Source organism: Scyliorhinus canicula, chromosome 3 (genome assembly GCF_902713615.1).
Source record: "Scyliorhinus canicula chromosome 3, sScyCan1.1, whole genome shotgun sequence".
Lineage (NCBI taxonomy): Eukaryota > Metazoa > Chordata > Chondrichthyes > Carcharhiniformes > Scyliorhinidae > Scyliorhinus > Scyliorhinus canicula.
In genome coordinates this window covers 75,547,855-75,562,467 of record NC_052148.1, presented here as the reverse complement: position 1 = coordinate 75,562,467, position 14,613 = coordinate 75,547,855, and the positions used below count along the sequence as shown (strand labels likewise).

Genomic DNA, 14,613 nt, shown 5'->3' with positions numbered 1-14,613 from the left:
CTCCATCCAGCGCTGCCCGCTAAGTTCCTGCTATTTAGGTGAGTTTCTCTTGCAGCAGACGTACGAGATTACCAGACTCCTGCTACAGGGGCAAAATTTCAGGCTCAAACATCTGTAAAAAATATATAGATAGGTTAACTGAATGAAGAGGAAAATGGTGGGAAAATGTGTAGCTGTCTACTTTGGCAGGAAGAATGGGAAAACAGAACATTTAGGTGGAGAGACACGGCAGGAAGCTATGGGCATAACCCATGATGTTAAAAGCAAGAAACTGACATGGATAGAGGATTGGCTGACTGGCAGAAGGCAAAGAGTGGGGATAAAAGGTATTTTTCAGAATGGCAGCTGGCGACTAGTGGTGTACCTCAGGGGTCGGTGTTGAGACCACAACTTCTCACAATATACATTAATGATCAGGAAGAAGGAACTGAGGGCACTGTTAATTCTGCAGATGATTAAAAAGATATTCAGAGAGAAAGGTAGTATTGAGGAAGCAGCAGGGATTGTGGAAGGACTTGGACAGGCTAGGAGAGTGGGCAAAGAAGTGGCAGATGGAATACAATGTTGAAAATGTGAGGTTATGCACTTTGGTAAGAAGAATGAAGGCATAGACTATTTTCTAATTGGGAAAAGGCTCAGGAAATCAGAAGTACAAAGGAACTTAGAAGTCCTAGTTTAAGATTCTCAACGTGCAGGTTCAGTCGGACGTTAGGACGGCAAATGCAATGTTAGCATTCATATCGAGAGGGCTAGAGTACAAGAGCAGGGATGTACTTCGGAGGCTGTATAAGGCTCTGGTCAGATCCAATTTGGAGTATTGAGAGCAGTTTTGGGTCCCGTATCTAATAAGTATGTGCTGGCCTTGCAAAGGGTTCAGAGGAGATTCACAAGAACGATCCCTGGAGGAGCAATTGAGGACTCTGGGTTTTATCGAGAGGGGATTTTATCGAAACTTAAAGGATACCGAGAGGCCTGGATAGAGTGGACGTGGAAAAGATGTTTCCACTAGCAGGAAAAATTAGAACACGAGGGCACAGCCTCAGTCTGATGGAGTGATCCTTTAAAACAGAGATGAGGAGGAATTTCAACAGCCAGAGGGTGGTGAATCTGTGGAACTCTTTACCACAGAAGGCTGTGGAGGTCAAATCACTGTGTCTTTAGGACAAAGATAGATGACTTCTGGTGACAGGGATTTGCTGAGCAGTCACACATCAGGTGGCTCTCCTCCAGAAAACAGCAAAATAAGCACTTTTGGCCAAATTTAGCCTGGAAAACTGGACTCCTTCATCCCTTCACACACACAGACAACAGACAGGAAAATAATGCCAGGAAACAGAAGCACGAGAGGCCACAGGGAAACCAGAAACTGCAGAAAAGTGCAGAAAGCAAGCGTGTCAGCAGACCCATGAGGAGAGAAGTCCCCGGCCACCCCTGCGAGAGAGAGAGACCGGCAACCCGGACAGCAGGCACCCCAAATAACTAGGAGGAGACGTATTTACAGCTCATCCAGAGGCCAGTTTCTCAGTTCATCGGCTGCAAATAGGCTGTCTAGTTTGTCTGTCAGTAGTAACCCACAAAATGAACACAAAGTATTTGACTGGTCAAGCTGGAAGGAACGTTATTAAAAAATTTTAATTGGCTGAACCAGCCTTAGTGCCCATGAATGAGTGCCGTGGGAGCCAATTTGGGAAACATAGAAATAGGCGTTTGGTGTAATCTTATCACATCTAAAAGGTCATAGTGAATAACGAGTAGCAAACAGGATTGAACCGCATTTAGGTGTTACTTTTTTTGCAAGTCTACTCAGTGCTATTCTCTCCTCCTGTAGAAGATCACTGATGTTATCTCAGGAGCAGACCCTTATACTGGGGCCCCATGCAATGGATGCAGAATTAGTAGAAATGCACAGCCAAGAAAAATTAATATGCCCATTTGGGTATCAGCAAGAATTGTAGAATGAGAAAACACACAAAGGTGCCAGTTCTTTGGAAGGGCTATCAATAGTCCCACACTCCTCCCCTTTCATCATAGCTCTGCAACATTTTCCCTTCAAGCATTTATCCAAATCCCTTTTGAAAGTTAATGGTCAGAATTCACTACACCAGAGTGTGGTGGATGGCGGGACAGTGAGGAGGAATTAGACAAATATTTAATTGCTAATGGGTGGAAGGGTTATGGAGAACAGGCAGGACGGTGGATTTAAGGCCAGGATGAGATCAGCCATGATCGAATGGCGGAGCAGGCTCAATGGGACAAATGGCCTAAATTCTGCTCCTACATTTTATGAACTTACCAAGGATTCTCTGGCAGTTCGCAGGCAGCAGGATTCTCCGGGCCCACCGGCAACAACCCCCATCTGTGGGTTTTCCGGCAGCATAGGGGGAGATCAACGGGAATTCCCATTGACAGCGGTGGCAGCAGAGAATCCCATCACCGAGAAACAGGCAGCGGGGAGACAGGAGAATCCTGCCTAATACTGAATCTGCATCCGCCAACCTTTCAAACGGAACATTCCCTACTCTCCGAAGAATGCACAGCTTAGAAAACCATTGTGTTACCTCTGGTTCTTTTGTCAATTACTTTACATCTGTGTCCTCCACTTATTACCCTTCTTCCACTGAAACTGTTTTCCCTGATTAGCTCTCAAAACCATTCATAATTTTGAACATATCTTACTACATCTCCCCTTGACTCACAGCCTTCTCCGTCTGTAGCCACCTGGGGTGGCCACGTCCCGATTCCTAAATGGATACTCGCAAACAGTGCAGGGAAAAATGGGCAGCACTAGAAAACAAGCAGGTGCAAGGTTTCCTGTGGACTGGAACCTGCAAAACCCAGACAGACCTGAAACTACAAGCCATTAGCATAGTAATGAGCTATCTCCGGGGACAAAAAGAAACATTGAAACAATCGGTACCAGGACAGACTTCCCGGCGCCAGTGGAAGCTAAAACAAAGGCAGGCCAACGGTTACATAGAGCCCGCCCAACGATCAGGGAATGATCCCGTTATTGGAGAGAATCGATACAAACGATTGGGACATAATCCAATTAATTGGGACCAAGTCCAGGGTCCGCCCAGAAGGGCGCGAAACCCCTTGGGGTATAAAGCAGAGTCCCCAAGGTCAGTTCGCTCGCTTAAAAGCTCTTGAGAACTCTTACTTTCTCCATCTTCACCTTGGCATTTGGATCTCAGCGACGAGAGGCCCACCAAGCACCAGCCAAGTAAGTCTAAGGTCAACGCACACTACGAGATAGGCGCTCCTAGCTACTATTCTATACCAGTTCGAAGCCAGCAGTATCAGAACCGGACAACGGCCATTGTTCCTCTGACTGAGTGGGCCCCCCCGAAGCGAAGTATAGGCCTTTAGTAGTAGTTGTAGTTTAGCGAGTAGAGTTTGTGCAGGAGTAATAATTGGCTGTGTGTGTAAATAAATGTGCATTGATTTCAAACTTACTAACTGGTGTATCGAGTCATTGATCAGTATTCAGCTTTGAACCCTGTGGTGGTATCAGAAAGATACCTGACGACTCTTGAGCAAAGGTAATTAGAACAGAGCAAATTAAGGGAAAGCATAACGAGCAACATTTACTGGCGACATCTGACGGGACTCGTCTTAGATGTGTGAACCCCCCCCCCCCCCCCCCCCCACCCCACTCCGAGAGAACCCAAAATCTGAATTAGGAATCCAATTGGAAACAGAAGAACCACAAGAGTTTAAGCAGTACTGATCAATCCTCCAGAATTCGGAAGTGTGTAATGCATGCGTACTAACAGGGATATAAGGTAAACCTGAGAGATTTTGTTGCGTAAAACTGTCGGTGGTTTTGTAGGCCGGAAATTAGCGTACGCCGTACCCGTGTTTACATCACCGCTTTATCACCCCCTGTTCCAAATTTAATAGAGAACCCAGATATAGGAAAAATGGCAATGAAGGCAATGGAACGCCTTATGAACCCACAGGAATTCGAGGTCACAGCGACCAGCAGAGTAGGACAGTGTCCCGTTTGGGAAGATGAAATTAGGAAGTACCTCAAAGGGAAAGGATGGCCACTTTGTAGCTAATTCTGCGCGAATGAAGAAACAGGTCCTGGGAGTTTAGGGCATACTTGGTGGGAGAACCTGACAGAGATTCACAAGAGCAGCTTGGGAAAAGCTCGCAAGCCGATGGCAATCGTGTCCTGTCTGGCACAATTGCGAGGTACAGAGGAGGTAGTTAGGATGCTCCGTAGAGAGATAGAGGAGAGAGATAAAACGAGCAAGGTAGATGTGAGCGAGATGGAGAGACAGAACAGAGAGTTAAGAGGGAAGTTAGCAGCAAAAGACAGAGAGGTGGATGATGCCAAGAGGGTATACCAGTCTTGTCTGGCGCACTTAAGCAGCTTCCAGACCCAGAATGACAAGGCCTACCAGGACACACAACGTGCGGTCTTGATAAGACAAGAAACAGAACAGCAGGTAGAGGCATTGCAGAAACTGTGCAATTACTTAAAAGCAGCCCTACGAGCACTCCATGCTTCCACAACGGAACAAAGGCAGAGCTCGGTAGACTACGCAAAGTGCCGGAAGCAAATTGCAGAATTGCAATCCCTGCTTTCAGTTCAGAATGGCTTTCAGAGCACATTCGGACCCCAACTAGATCAGGAAAACGGCCCCAATTGGCAGGAATTAAATGAAACAGCCCATAGATATGCACATGGAGCATGTACGCAGGAGAAGCCCTAGAAAACGAGAGCACCCCAACCCCCCACCGAACAGGCAGAACACACCCCCATGAATCCGGTAACCACACACCGCAGGGCCCCAACCCCATTAACCGTGACCCAATTACGGGACGCGTGCGAGAAAATCACACCGTTCCTCCCCACTTCAGACCCCCACCAATTCTTCGCGAAGGTTAAACCGCAGGCCAACATGTACGGCCTGGATGACAGAGAGCAGGTAAAGCTCACAGTTTTGAGTCTCGATCCTTCAGTCGTGGCAGCCCTTCCCGACCCACAGAATGTAGGAGGAGGCACCCTAGCAGAGATGCACACAGCGATCCTTGATACGATCGGATAGAACAGAGGAGACCTGGTAGAAGGTCTGAATAGATGCAGGCAAAAGAAGACAGAGCACCCCACAGCGTTTGCTGGACGCTTGTGGATTCATTTCACTGCAGAATTTGGAGAATTAGTCCGCGCCCATTTGTCCCCAGATAACATGGCAAAATGGACTTGAATCTTGATCTCTCATGCAACAGAGGCAGGACAGAGAGCTTGTGCAAATTATGACCCCTCAGGTGAGGCCCATAATGAGAAATGGGTTTTGAAAAGGTTATCCCGCGCTTGGGAGCTATCCGTTCAGAACAAGGCCAATTTTAAGAAAGCAGAGGAAGAGCAGGCAGGTGCAGATATGCATACAGTTAAAGCGCATCAGTGCCCCGCATGGATAAATGAGAGTAGAAACAGCCCACCCCAGCCCAAATCACAGGAGTGCTACAACTGTGGACATCCAGGACACTTTGCACGAGAGTGCAACCCGCCACAGAAACCACAGAGAGCCCAACAGACAGGCACCTTAAATAGGAATAGGGCAAAGCCTATTCACAGTGTTAGCGCCCGTTCAGACCAGGGAGACATGAACGGCACAGGCTGATGTTGTTCGGACTCCCCAACTTGGGTCTGCGACACCCTTTGGGATAAGTCCGGTCGACCGGTCGCAGCAGGCAAAGTCTGGGGTCAGCCCGTTGAATTTCTTTGGGACACAGGAGGGTCCCGCACCACACTCAATTACTCCACGATGTTTCAGATGGACACATGGCCCACTACAGACACCATCAGCCTCAGCGGCTTTACAGGCCACTCACAGCAGGGACACATCACAGCGCCTGTATCCATACAAATTGGCAATCTAACAACTAAGGACCCCATAGTGTTAGTTGATCTACCCCACACAGCAGAACACATTTTAGGAATCGACTTTATGAGCCCCCACAACCTTTCATTTAATCCAGTCAACAAATGTGTCTGGAGAATGGCAAAAGCAGCATGAGCCCCCGCCACGCTCACAGTAGTAGAATATGCAAATAGGATCATCTCAGTTGGAGACTACTGGTTTGACCCGAGAACAATTAGTGCAGATATAGGGCAGTCCTGCAAGAACACAAAGCAGCATTTGCACAACACAAGCACGACTGTGGCAGAATGGCTGGCTCTGTGCAGATTACAGGTCCTGACCCCAGAAACAGTACGGATTTTCCCAGGAAGCAGAGGGAGAAATCTCGAAAGTGATAGACAGCTTGTTAGAACAGGGCGTACTGAGATCAGTAGCCTCCACTAATAATGCCCCGATTTAGCCCGTCAGGAAACCCGATGGATCATGGCGACTGACCATTGATTACCGGGAACTGAACAAAGTAACCCCAGCAGCAGCCCCCACCGTAGCCACAAGTCCCGAGACCATGCTCAAGCAGGGACGCCAGTCACGATTCTTTACGGTTTTGGACATTAGTAACGGCTTCTGATCCATGCCATTGGCTAAAGCGTGCCAGTACAAATTCGCCTTCACTTTTAAAGGACAGCAGTATACGTGGACGTGCCTTCCACAAGGTTTCCACAACTCCCCCTCCATTTTTCACCGACAGCTGGCAAATGGATTAGCTAAATTTTCCCGCCCCGAATGTCTGGTCCAGTATGTAGACGACCTGCTACTACAGACAGACACAAAGGCAGAGCACCTTTCGCTTCTAGCAGTACTCCTAGGACTCCTAAAAGAAATTGGATGTAATGTTAACCCCCAAAAGTGATATACTTGGGAACAGTTCCCGTACCAGCCTCCCCAGACAGGCGCCGGAATGTGGCGACTAGGGGCCTTTCACAGTAACTTCATTGAAGCCTACTCGTGACAATAAGCGGTTTTCATTTCATTTTCATTTAATTTAATTTCATTTCATTTTCATTTCAACAGTTATCACGCATGGTAAACGCGAGATCGAGCAGAAAAGGATTGACTCGATTGTCAAATTGCCCCTTCCCCACAATGTCTCAGCCCTCCAGTCATTTTTAGGACTGGTTGGCTACTGCCGAAACCACATCGACAGTTTCACCACTAAAGCAGCGCCCCTATCCGACCTTCTTGAAAAAAGCACCTTGGGAATGGCTTCCACAGCATACCGATGCCATGGATGCTTTAAAAAGAGCACTCAGCACAGCCCCGCACTACAGGTCCCAGACCCTTTTTCCCCGTACGCTATCGAAGTAGCAAGCACCGACAGAAACCTTTCAGCCGTGCTCCTCCAGATACGGCATGACCAGTTAAGACCCGTAGCATACGCATCCTGAGTATTAGACCCTGTCGAGCAAGGATTTTCTGCCTGTGAAAGGCACCTGTTCGCAGTTTTTTGGGCAGTACAGTACTTTTCATACACTACAGGACTCAATCCCATCACCATCCTCACAGAACATCCCCAACACAGCTATTATTAGACGGCCGACTTAAAGATGGCAGTCAGCCAAATCCGAGCAGCCCGTTGGACCCTTCTTTTACAGGGACGGGACATCACAGTGACCCCATTACTCCGCCATATTTTAAAGCGGGCAAAGGACAGGAAATACGGCAGTGTAAAAGTTCGTAGTCACCACCGTTCTTCCCCACCTGGAAATGTTAAAGGAGACGCCCTAGCAAAAGCAGGTTCTAGGCATGGTTATTTTTGGAACCCCCCTGAAAGCACCCCGGTACACGCAGTTCAGGTCTCACAGACCAACATACAGGATTTAGCCCAGGCACAGAAACAGGAAGAGAAGCTCAGGGAAGTTTTAAAGGGAACCTTCCCAGCCCCTTATGACAAGTTTAAGAATGCCATGACCACACATGATGGTGTGATTCTTAAAGACAGCCTTTATGTAGTTCCAGAGCAGGATAGGAACCAACTCATTTGTTTGTTCCATGACAATCATGGACATCAGGGAATTGAACCCACTTTAGCCCACCTCAGACCACTTTGTTGGTGGCCAAATTTGAAAATGGTTCAGCAGCACAATAGCACCTGGGACTCAGTTCTCCTATTTGCATTGATGTTTTTACGAAACACGGTATCCACGTCCAGAGGATACACCCCCCACACTCTCATGACTGGACGCCCCATGAAAGGAACAGAATATTTATTAGGTTTAGATTTGACCAGCCCCGCAGTGACAGCCCTCACACACGAAAACGCTGTACAACAGTTAATAGCAAATGTGCAGGCGGCCCAACTAGCAGCCGCTGTGAGAATGGACACAAGGAGGAAACAAAGCAAGGCTTGTTTCGATAAGACAGTGCATGCCACTGAGCTTGAAGTAGGGCAGCAAGTAATGCTTTCTCTTTACAACCCCAGCACATTCCTGTCACCTAAGTACTCAGGTCCGTACTCCATTTCGGACAAAGTAAGCCCCTCTGTCTACAAGATAAAATACCCTAATGGAAAAACTGCGTGGTTTCACATAAACCAGCTTAAGGCTTATGGCTCGCAGAACAACCACACACACCACATCCTGCTCGCAGCAGCAGACGAGCTCGTCCCGCCCACAGAAAACACATTCCTACCCTCCCCCAGCCAGTCCAGCCCGTCCTCAGACTCAACTTCGACTCCGCCCCCGACACATGACTCCGCCTCTCCCCGCCCCCAGACAGCAGCGACAGCGACAGTGACTGCGAAAGCACTGACGACAGCCACAGCTCACCATGATACTATCCCCCTGCACCAGGCCCCACTCCCAGCGACTCAGAGTACAATTCAAGTGATCACTTTGAGATCACATACATTAAAGCCCCAGACCCAGACCCACCACCCGACGATTACGAATTAAACCCCTGCACTTCAAAACTAGACACACGATTCTGGCACCGGGACAATTCATTCAGGCTCATCAGGAACGATGAGATGGACCCCAAGTCACCCCACGCAGCTTTTGGCACGACTTCTACAGTCAAGAGTATGGCAGCCGGGAGAAGATGATGACACTGAGTCTGACTCCCACCGCGCAAATCCCTTTGCGACCCTGTTCGCAACTGAAAACTGAGGTGTCCAGATGATGTTCAAAAGGAACCGCTAGAGAGATACGGTGTCCTTTCTGATGGAACCTGCACGATATTCGGTGCATGTTTGTTTGTATGTGTTCGTTAAGTGTTCGTAGGTTCCAGTTTTTTATTTTGTAATGCATGTCCTTCATGACATAGTGGCCCCATAGAATTTTGATGATGTGTGTATGTAAAATTGTTTAGTTAAAGATATGTTGCATAGTTAGGGTCAGAGTAGAGCCTGGTCATGAGTGCCCGCTTGGTCAGGGAACGAAGACAACGCAGTAGTGTGATCCTTCACGCTTCGCGTTGAGGATCACAAGGAGTGAGTGTAGCCACCTGGGGTGGCCACGACCCCATTCCAAAATGGATACTCGCAAAGAGTGCAGGGAAAAATGAACAACACTAGAAAACAAGCAGGTGGGAGGTTTTCTGTGGATTCGAACCTGCAGAATCCAGACAGAACTGAAACTACAAGCCACTACAATAGTAATGAGCTATCTCCGGGGACAAAAAGAAACATTGAAACAATCGGTACCAGGACAGACTTCCCGGCGCCAGTGGAAGCTAAAACAAAGGCAGGCCAACGGTTACATAGAGCCCACCCAACGATCAGGGAACGACCCCGTTATTGGAGAGTATTGATACAAAAGATTGGGACATAGTCCAATTAATTGGGACCAAGTCCAGGGTCCGCCCAGAAGGGCGCAAAACCCCTTGGGGTATAAAGCAGAGTCCCCAAGGTCAGTTCGCTCGCTTAGAAGCTCTTCAGAACTCTTACTTTCTCCATCTTCACCTTGGCATTTGGCTCTCAGCGACGAGAGGCCCACCAAGCACCAGCCAAGTAAGTCTAAGGTCAACGCACGCTACGAGATAGGCGCTTCTAGCTACTATTCTTTACCAGTTCGAAGCCAGCAGTATCAGAACCGGACAACGGCCATTGTTACTCTGACTGAGTGGGCCACTCGAAGCTAAGTATAGGCTTTTAGTAGTAGTTACAGTTTAGTGAGTAGAGTTTGTGCATGAGTAATAATTGACTGTGTGTATAAATAAATGTGCATTGATTTCAAACTTACTAACTGGTGTATCGAGTCATTGATCAGTATTCGGCTTTGAACCTTGTGGTAGTATCAGAAAGATACCTGGCGACTCTTGAGCAAAGGTAATTAAAACAGAGCAAATTAAGGGAAAGCATAACGAGCAACACGCCTGGGAGGAAAACTCCATCATCTTCTGCAGTCGCCCCACAAAACTGAAATCTATACAGCCCTTTGGTTCAACTTGTCCGTGCAGTCCAGTTTTTAACCACTAATCTAGTCCCAATTGCCCACATTTGGCCCACAATCCTCTATACCCAGCTTTCGAACTGCTTTTTAAAAGACAAAATGGCACCTGCCTCTACTACTGCCTCTGGCAGCTCGTTCCAGACACTCACCACCTTCTGTGAAAAAATTGCTCCTCTGGACCCTTTTGTATCTCGCCCTTCTTAACTTAACTATATGCCCTTTTCCTCTACCTTTAGGAAAATATGTTGACTATCTACCTTATCTATGCCCCTCATTATTTTATAATATCCTTTCTATAATAGGGTGATCAGAATGGTACACAGTATTCCATGTGTGGGCTTACTAATGTCTTGTGCAACTTCACAAGACATCCCAACTCCTGAGTTCAATGTTCAGACCAATGAAACCAAGCATGCTGAATGTCTTCTTCACCATCCTTTCCACCTGTGACTCCACGTTCAAGGAGCTATGAACCTGTACTCTTAGATCTTTGTTCTATAACTCTCCCCAACTCCCTACCATTAACGGACTAGGTCCTGCCCTGATTCGATCTACCAACATGCATCACCTCACATTTATCTAAATGAATCTCCATTTGCCATTCATCGGCCCACTGGCCCAATTGATCAAGATCCCATTGGAATCCCAGATAACCTTTTCACTGTCCGCTATGCCACCAATTTAGTGTCATCTGCAAACTTACTAACTATGCCTCCTAAATTTTCATCCAAATCATTATTATAAATAACAATAACAGTGGACCCAGCACTGATCCCTGAGGCACACCACTAGTCACAGGCCTCCAGTTGGAAAAACAACCCTCTACAACACCCTTGGTCTTCTGTCATCAAGCCTATTTTGTATCCAATTGACTACCTCACCCTGGATCTTGTGAGATTTAAGCAACAACCTCAACAATCTACCATGCAGTACCTTGTCAAAGGCTTTGTTAAAGTCCATGTAGACAATGTTGACTGCACTTCCCTCAGCTACCTTCTTGGTTACCCCTTCTAAAAACTCAACCAAATTCGTGAGACATAATATTCCACTCACAAAGCCATGCTGACTGTCCCCAACCATTCCTTGCCCTTAAATGCCTGTAGATCCTGTATCTCAGAATATCTTGTAACAACATACCAGGCTCACAAGTCTGTAGTTCCCAGGCCTTTTCCTGCAGCCTTTCTTAAACAAAGGCACAGCATTTGCTACCCTCCAATCTTCAGGCACCTCACTTGTGGCTGTCGAGGATTCAAATATCTCTGCTAGGGGGCCTGCAATTTCCTCCCTAGCCTCCCACAACATCCTGGGATACAGGTCCCGGGGATTTATCTATCTTGATGCACTTAGGACTTCCAGCACCTCCTTCTCTGTAATATGTGCACTCCTCAAAGCATCACTATTTATTTCCACAAGTTCCCCAACATCCATGCTTTTCTCAACAGTAAATACCGATGAGAAATATTCATTTAGGATCTCACCCATCTCTTCTGTATCCACACATAGATGACCTGTAGATCCTTAAGATGAATTACTTTCTCCCTCGTTACTCTTTTGCCCTTTATGTATTTGTAGAAGCTCTTTGGATTTGCCTTACCTGCCAAAGCAATCTCATGTCCCCTTTTTGCCCTCCTGATTGGTCTCTTAACTCTACTCTGACAACCTTTGCACTCTTCAAGATATCCACTTGATCCCAGCTGCCGATGCATGTCATATCTCTCCTTCTTTTTGACCAGAGCCTCAATATCCCGAGTCATCCAGGGTTCCCTACTTCTACCAGCCTTGCTCTTCACTCTAAAAGGAATATGCTTACCCTGAACTCTGGTTAACACACTTTTGAAAGCCTCACACTTACCAGCCGTCTCTTTGCCAGACATCAGACACCCCCAATCAACTTTTGAAAATTCCTGCCTAATACCATCAAAATTGGCCTTGCCCCATTTTAGAATTTTAACTTTTGAGCCAGACTTATCATTCTCCATAGCTATCGTAAAACTAATGGAATTATGGTCACTGGTCGCAAAGTTATCCCTCACTGACACTGCTGCCACCTGCCCTTCCTTATTGAGAAGTCCCCTCTCTAGTCGAAATGAGAAATTCCTCCCGAATTTCTTTAACCATGTTTCAGTAATGGCCACTAAATCATAGTCATTCACGATGATTTGCGCCATCAACTCATTTACTTTATTCCGAATACTACGAGTGCACTTCATTGCTAGAGGGATGGAGTTTAAGACTAGGGAGGTTATGCTGCAATTGTATAAGGTGTTAGTGAGGCCACACCTGGAGTATTGTGTTCAGTTTTGGTCTCCTTACTTGAGAAAGGATGTACTGGCACTGGAGGGTGTGCAGAGGAGATTCACGAGGTTAATCCCAGAGCTGAAGGGGTTGGATTACGAGGAGTTGAGTAGACTGGGACTGTACTCGTTGGAATTTAGAAGGATGAGGGGTATCTTATTGAAACATTTAAAATTATGAAGGGAATAGATAGGATAGATGCGGGCAGGTTGTTTCCACTGGCAGGTGAAAGCAGAACTAAGGGACATAGCCTTAAAATAAGGGGAAGTAGAGTTAGGACTGAGTTTAGGAGGAACTTCTTCACCCAAAGGGTTGTGAATCTATGGAATTCCTTGCCCAGTGAAGCAGTTGAGGCTCCTTCATTACATGTTTTTAAGGTAAAGATAGATAGTTTTTTGAAGAATAAAGGGATTAAGGGTTATGGTGTTCGGGCCGGAAAGTGGAGCTGAGTCCACAAAACATCAGCCATGATCTCATTGAATAGCGGAGCAGGCTCGAGGGGCCAGATGGCCTACTCCTGCTCCTAGTTCTTATGTTCTTATGAATACACTCAACAAGTGCCTCTCCATTCAAGCCCCTAATGCTATGGCTGTTCCAGTCAATGTTGGGAAAGTCAAAGTCCCCAACTATTACCACCCTATTTTTCATGCAGCCATCTGTAATCACCTTACATATTTGCTCCTCAATTTCTCGCTGACTATTTGAGGGCCTGTAGTACAATCCTATCAAAGTGATCTCACCCTTTTTTTCAGTTCTACCCTTATAATAATCTTTATTAGTGCCACAATTAGGCTTATATTTACACTGCAACGGGCAGCACGGTGGCCTAGTGGTTAGCACAACCGCCTCACGGCGCTGAGGTCCCAGGTTCGATCCCGGCTCTGGGTCACTGTCCGTGTGGAGTTTGCACATTCTCCCCGTGTCTGCGTGGGTTTCGCCCCCACAACCCAAAAATGTGCAGAGTAGGTGGATTGGCCATGCTAAATTGCCCCTTAATTGGAAAAAATAATTGGGTAATCTAAATTTATAAAAAAAAAAATATTTACACTGCAATGAAATTACTGTGAAAAGCCCCTAGTCGCCACACTCCGGCGCCTGTTCGAGTACACAGAGGGAGAATTCAGAATGTCCAAATTACCTAAAACCACGTCTTTCAGGACTTGCGGGAGGAAGCCGGAGTACCCGGAGGAAACCCACGTAGACACAGCGAGAACGTGCAGACTCCACACAGACAGTGACAAAAAGCCAGGAATCGAACCGGTGACCCTGGTGCTGTGAAGCAACAGTGCTAACCACTGTTAGACTCAGTGGACGAACCCTTTTGATTATATCTCCTCTCAGTACTACCGTTATATGCTCCCTAATCAAAACCTCAACACCCCCTCCTCTCTGGCCTCCTGTCTATCCTTCCTATAGCATCTATATCCTGGAACATTAAGCTGCCAGCCCTGCCCCTCCCTTAGCCATGTTTCAGTCATAGTTATAATATCTCAGTCCCATGTACCCATCCATGCCTCGAATTCATTGCCTTGCCCGTTAGCCTCTTGCATTGAAATAAGTGCAGTTTAATCTGAACTTCCCTTGTTCTCTGCCCTGCTTTCTCAGACCATCTGTCAGGTCATGTTTTGCACCTCTCCCTGTGTTTTATTTCTCTTGGCCTTACTGGACCCGTTGGCTGAATTATCCACAGTCTCTGTACTCTGTATTGGGGCCCTTTTTGATTTTTGACTTTGGTTTCTTGGTCTTTCACTTTTCCCCTTACTCCCTTTTGTTTCTGTCCCCACTGTCCAAATTCCTCCATTGGTTCCCATCCCCCTGCCACATTAGTTTAAACTAACTATAACTATATTCATTTCACCCAGAGTAAAAAAACTCTGTGGGCAAAAAGCAGAGAAAAAGAGAAGATTTTTAAAAATCATGCAGGATTCCATGCCAAAAAGCATTCTTTTTTGTGAAAATTATTTAGAGAGTGTAACAGTGATGCGACCATCAAT

At 46.8% G+C, this 14,613-nt stretch overlaps 1 protein-coding gene across 2 annotated transcripts in view; it reads right to left on the bottom strand.

The window, feature by feature from the left end:
* Positions 1 to 14,613, bottom strand: part of LOC119962748 (long-chain-fatty-acid--CoA ligase ACSBG2-like) — a 211,018-nt gene that overhangs the window by 141,403 nt on the left and 55,002 nt on the right. The gene's annotated exons all lie outside the window — the stretch shown is intronic.